The sequence below is a fragment of the Sapajus apella genome, unplaced genomic scaffold (assembly GCF_009761245.1).
Source record: "Sapajus apella isolate SASKATOON/1434 unplaced genomic scaffold, GSC_monkey_1.0 scaffold12, whole genome shotgun sequence".
NCBI lineage: Eukaryota > Metazoa > Chordata > Mammalia > Primates > Cebidae > Sapajus > Sapajus apella.
In genome coordinates, this window is record NW_022436952.1 from 29396619 (window position 1) to 29402779 (window position 6161).

The 6161-nt window shown below is 42.9% G+C and overlaps 1 protein-coding gene across 7 annotated transcripts in view; it reads right to left on the reverse strand.

The window, feature by feature from the left end:
- Positions 1 to 6161, reverse strand: part of BCAS3 (BCAS3 microtubule associated cell migration factor) — a 664948-nt gene that overhangs the window by 135664 nt on the left and 523123 nt on the right. The window lies entirely within an intron of this gene.

The window sequence follows — 6161 nt, forward strand, 5'->3', positions numbered from 1 at the left end:
TCCAGTTTTCCTTTTACATGTAAATTAGACACGTGCTCTATTCAATACCAAGTTAGGCTAGCAAGGCAAGCCAATTTTTCTTTCTGAGCCTCAGGTTTCCCCCATGTAAACCGTGGAGGCTGAACTGTATGTAATATACACTTAATCACCTCTCAAGTCTCTTTTAACTAAAACTATACAACACAAATGGGAAGGCAAAACAAAGCAAAAACAGACAACAGTAACATGAAAGCCCACCTCTGAACCCCTGTTCCACAGCTGGAATCGGAGCACGGGACTTCACCACCCACTGGCCCAGAGGTATCCTAGACTTATCTTCCCCTTTACTCCGCTCTCCTGCCTCCAATCCTGGGTCTAACCGTCTACTACGATCGGGCGGATACACAATATGCTCTAGGCCAAATTCCTGAGGGTGACTGCTAATATAGCAGCTGTAGAAACAGTGGTAGCAATAATACGAATGATAGTATAATGTTAATAATACTATTATTAATGAGAATAGATAACATTATTGAGCCCTCATTTCATATCAGGTACCGTAACTGTTATACATGTTTATTCTACCAATCCTTTTAACTGTGAAGCGGCACTGAAAATACACACACACACACACACACACACACACACAATTTTTTTTTTTTTTTTTGAGATAGAATTTTGCTCTTGCCTCCCAGGCTGGAGTGCAGTGGCGCAATCTTGGCTCACTGCAACCTTTGTCTCCTGGGTTCAAGTGATTCTTCTGCTTCAGCCTCCTGAGTAGCTGGGATTACAGGTGTATGACACCACACCTGGCTAATTTTGTATTTTTGGGAGAGATGGAGTTTCACCATGTTGGCCAGGCTGGTTTCCAACTCCTGGCCTCAGGTGATCCGCCCACCTCGGCCTCCCAAAGTGCTGGGATTACATGCGTGAGCCACTGTACCCAGCCTAGACATTGATATTATCTTCATTTTATAGATGAGGAAACTGAGACTGAGACGCATAGAAGTTAGGCAGGTAGTTAAGAACAAATGGTATAGCAACAGGTGGGCGCAGTGGCTCATGCCTGTAATTCCAGCACTTTAAGAGGCCGAGGTGGGTGGATCCCCTGAGGTCAGGAGTTGGAGACCAGCCTGACCAACATGGTGAAACCCTGTCTCTACTAAAAAATACAAAATTAGCCAAGTGTGGTGGCACATGCCTGTGATCCCAGCTACCTGGAAGGCTGAGGCAGGTAACTTGTTTGAACCTGGGAGGCGGAGGCTGCAGCGAGCTGACATCGCACCACTGCACTCTAGCCTGGGCAATAGAGTGAGACTCCATCTCAGGAGGAAAAAAAAAAAAAAAAAAAGGCATAGCAACAGACTACTGGATAGCTTTTTAGAGCCAAAATCCAAGGAGAAAAGTGCAACTTAGCCTGGTGAGGTAGAAGCCAGTGGGTTTAGCTGACTAAGAGCTGACAGATACAGATTCCACGATTGGTTCTATCACTACGGTGTAGGCAGGTCAATGTCCTTGTGTATAAGCAGAGGGCAGAGGATGAGATAACCTTGAACGCCCTTTTCACCTCTGCTGCTCTACATGGGGAGCCATGTTCCATAAGCACTCAAGGACACGGCAACTGTTTAATTCCCAGGCTTGTTTTTTTTTAAGTCCTTCACTTCTATTTTAAAAACTTGCATGTTCCCGTGGCCCTGGAATGCCTGCCTCCGGCCCCTCTGGAGCCCTGGGTTATGTGAAAGCAGCCGTGCCAAGCTGGCCCATGGGCGGGGCTGAGTCTTCCTGGCTGGCTTGTGACATGTTCCTGACGTACTGTGTGGTCAAGAAGCTGGAACTGGGGGGGCTGAACAAGGGCCAAGCCTTGCACTTCAGCTTCCTGACCTGGCAGCCATTCAGAGAGACCCTGCTAAGTGCTATTTCCTAAATACACTCTCTTTTCATAACAATCTTACCACATTGCTTTCCTTTACAAGCGCTCTTAAAAAAGGGAACTGGACTCCTTCTGGTTAATCTACACAGACTACATTTGGAAACCATCAGAAACTGAACTCTAAACAAAACGTTATTAATGTGTTGTAATCTGCCCTCTATGTTACAGATGAAAAGAAAATGTTTTATAGTTTTGGGGCATACGTTTTAATTGCCTTTTAAGAGTGCATATACTTTTAGTACTTCATGTTATAAAACTGTAGTATCTGTTTCTTGATAACTGTTGAGTGATCTCAGCTATTTTTATTAGTTTTTTTCTTTATCCTTTTCTCTCTTTTTCTTCTAAACTGCCACCCATGTAAAGTTCCTTTAGATCAAGCTTGATAGAAGGCTCACATATTTGGGATCTTCATTATAAATAGCTTCTTTACAACCTCCACCTAACTATAAAACACTTGTTCCTGAAAATGAGTTCTATAAACAAAGATGGAGTGAGTGGCTTTGTCTAATAATCCAGTATAGCTGGGAACCTAGCAATCTAGGCTTTTCCCAGTTGCTATTGCTTTTTTATGGGGGCCAGATGACCTGCAGAGATCTGATGTTCTTGCTACTTTTCTCAACTGTACAGCCCTGTCCCAAGAGACCAACATATCACTCATCAACCCAGAGCTTTCAAGGGCAGCGTCTTGGATGGACCAGGATCCAGTCCTTTTTTTTGAGGCAAAGTTTCGTTCTTGTTGCCCAGGCTGGAGTGCAATGGCAAGATCTCAGGCCACTGCAACCTCCACCTCCCGGGTTAAACCGATTCTCCTGCCTCAGCCTACCAAGTAGCTGGGATTACAGGCAACTGCCACCATGCCTGGCTAATTTTTTTTATTTTTAGTAGAGACAGGGTTTCGCCATGTTGGTCAGGCTAGTTTCAAATTCCCAATCTCAGGTGATCTGCCTGCCTTGGCCTCCCAAAGTTCTGGGATTACAGACATGAGCCACCGTACCCGGCCCAGTCTTTTTTTCAGTAAGGAATCCCAAATTCATTAGACAGGTGTTGACTTAACAGACTCTCCACCAGCTTATCATCAGCCTGACAAATACTGGCTGGGACAGTAGGCTGAGGCCTCCAATGTCTCACCTTCCAGCTGGGCAAGCAGTGCCCAATCCTTGCACCAGTGATGTAAGACTGGCTCGTAGGAAATGAAATGACCTTTCTGAATGGTTTCCTAGGGGCAGGGCTGGAGGGATGAATTCTTGGTGAGGAGGAAGTAGATTAAACACTGGTCTCCCTAGTGATCCACAGTCTTAAAACCTTCCACTGATATCTTCATATCACCACAAAGGCAGCCACAAGTCATAAAGACTTTCTGAGGTTGTCCAATGTAGGATAATGCTCAAAAACCAGACTGATAGACTCCTTGGACCAGAAGGGCCCCATAGAGACTACCTGGTTGATCACTCATTTTCAGGTGAGGAAACTGAAGCCAAAGTGGGCAGTAACTCACCCAAGGTCTCAGTCTACAAGTACGCAGAGCTCAGCTTAAAAGCCTGGTTTCTAGTTCACACACTCACGGCATGTACGTGGGCTAGTAAAGGAGGGATCACTGAAACGAATGCCTTTCAGCTGTCCGAAAATGGGAAACCATGCCCTTTAATTTCAGTTTCTTTTTAGAGATAATCATCTTCCTTATCTCAACATTAACTCAAATGTTTCTTATGATGTCTCCAGTGCTTCCCTAATGCCTTCATGACTCACTGGATATTATGGCTTGATGCAGCGCAGAGCAGTGCTCAGTCACAGTCTTGGTTTCTAAAGCAATTCTTTAAAGTGAAAAACAAGTCTTTCTCTTGGTCTTCTTTCCATCTCACACAATATATTGAGAATCCTTTCAGTGGCTTAGTAGGCCCTATTTCCACAACATGTCAGAACTCACAAGTGCATGAAGAAGCTGCTGTTTATAAATCTTCTCATGTTTAAAATTACCAGGACTGGTAATTAGGTTTTCTTCTCTATCATCCCTTTTGTAGTCTTTTACTTCATATTTAGCACACATTTCTGAGGGGGATAAATGATCTAGGAACACTGAGGTCTTATGTTTGTCGAACCATTTGCGGACAATCATGAAGGCAAAGCTCTCTACTGGGCCCAGGGTATGAACTTACCTTAAACTTCCACCAGACAAACCCAGGGAAAGGTGCCTGGTGTCTTCAACCTTCTTTATAAAAGGGCAGGATCATTTCATAACCTTCTCTAGTTTCACAACGGCTGCTCCTATTTGGTAACTTGTTTTCTGATCATCTTTAAGCCTGCCTCGTTCAATTTCTGATTTGTAATCTCTGGGGCAGGTGATATTTTAGTACCCTAAGAAATCATCTCAAAAGGAAGCTTTAAAAGCTTTAAATGTGATAGGGTCATCACATTTTTGTTGTTGTTGTTGTTGTTGGTATTCCATGAGTCTATCAGGTAGATTCAGAAAGATTTTTTCCCCTTTTGACAGATAACAGATTAAGGCATAGTAATTACAAAAATAATGGGCAGAGAGCAGCTACTTAAACATATTTGGAAATAACGCCTGTGACCATGATTCCACAAATATTTCTAAATAATTATCTTCTGAGTTTCCTAAAACAACATGAGAAAAAGAGTTTTCCCTTAGATCAGTTAAGGGGAAACTCTTCCACTCTGTAGCTTTTGTATTAATTGGCGTTCCTAAAACAAACTATTTCTTCAGCCAGAGACGCAATTCTATGTTGGGACACTACAGTCCGTCTCTGCTGCTGAGATCCCGCTCCTTCAGATTTCAGCAATATCGTTTTTGGGTGTGTTTCATGACCTTTTGTGCTAGCAAATAAGCCTTTGGAGGATTAAAATTAACTTTCCTTATCCTAGTTTAAGGAGTGCTCTGCTCTGGGAACATCAAAAAAAGGAATAGGCCTGAGCTGAGCCAAATACCCACTGCAGCAGTGCTGGTATTACTTTCTTATATTTATTTACTTATTTATTTATTTTTGAGACAGAGTTTCACTCTTGTTGCCCAGGCTGGAGTGCAGTGGTGCGATCTCGGCTCACTGTAACCTCCGCCTCCCAGGTTCGAGCGATTCTTGTGCCTCAGCTTCCTGAGTAGCTGGGACCACAGGCACATGCCACCTCACCCAGCTAATTGTTTTATTTTTATTAGAGATAGGGTTTTACCATGTTGGCCAGGATGGTCTCACACTCCTGACCTCCGATGATCCACCCACCTCAGCCTCCCAAAGTGCTGGGATTATAGGCGTGAGTCACCATGCCCAGCCAAGCTTCTCATTTTAAAAACAAATTTTTGCAGGAGTAGAATGCATAGGAAAAGAAAATATATTCATCTAAACAATGTCTTCTCCTTAAGAGCAAAGAAGAAGAAAGTTTTATAAATATTTGACAGTTATACTACTTTGTTAAGCTACTCCAAGAGTTTGAAGTGTAAACGGTGAATATACTGTTTCAAACTTCTTGACCTATAGGTCTAAAGTAGTTCACTCATCTTGTCCTACGTGTCCTAGTACGGACTAAATAGAATATTCAAAGATGTCCTGGTATCATATGTGTTAGGGGCCTTAAAATCAGACTATCACGGTTGGTCATCTGCCACAACGCTGGCTAGAAAAATTCCCACCATGATACACTTCTGAAATGACCATTCAGGACTGAGATCATTGCTACTTACTTCCTCCCTGCTGAGGAAGCATAAACCAGGCAAATTGTCACCAGATGACCTCTGCACTCTAATCTTATATTTTACCACTCCTCCCAAGGCCCAAGGCTCTCTGGGAATTCATGCCATGCTGGGACTTAGACCTTCAACTGCCAGTATCTTTACCAGTTGTTTTCTTTGAAAGACCTGAGAAATGGGTTGTAAGCATCATAGGAATTGTCCTTTAGATTTCCTTTTTAAATTTTTTTAAAGCAGTATCAGCCACAACTCACAAATATATTCCTTTACCCTGGACAAAAAGCATAAAGACAAATTATGTTAAACCATCCAATCCAACTCAGAAGCAAAATCAGGCCTTTAGTCTTCAGAAGGACTCAAACAGGGTACCATCTACAGAACAGATAGGAAGAGCAGAAATTCCCTCGGTGGCTTTGATGGGGAAAGGATTCAAGAAGTGCTCAGAAAAGCAGAAAGCTCTCCAAAAGAAGCTAATTCAAAAGAGATTTCCAAGTCAATCTCCAAACCAAAGAGATGTGGAAAAATTCAGAAAAGCATCCTAACAAAACATCCCAG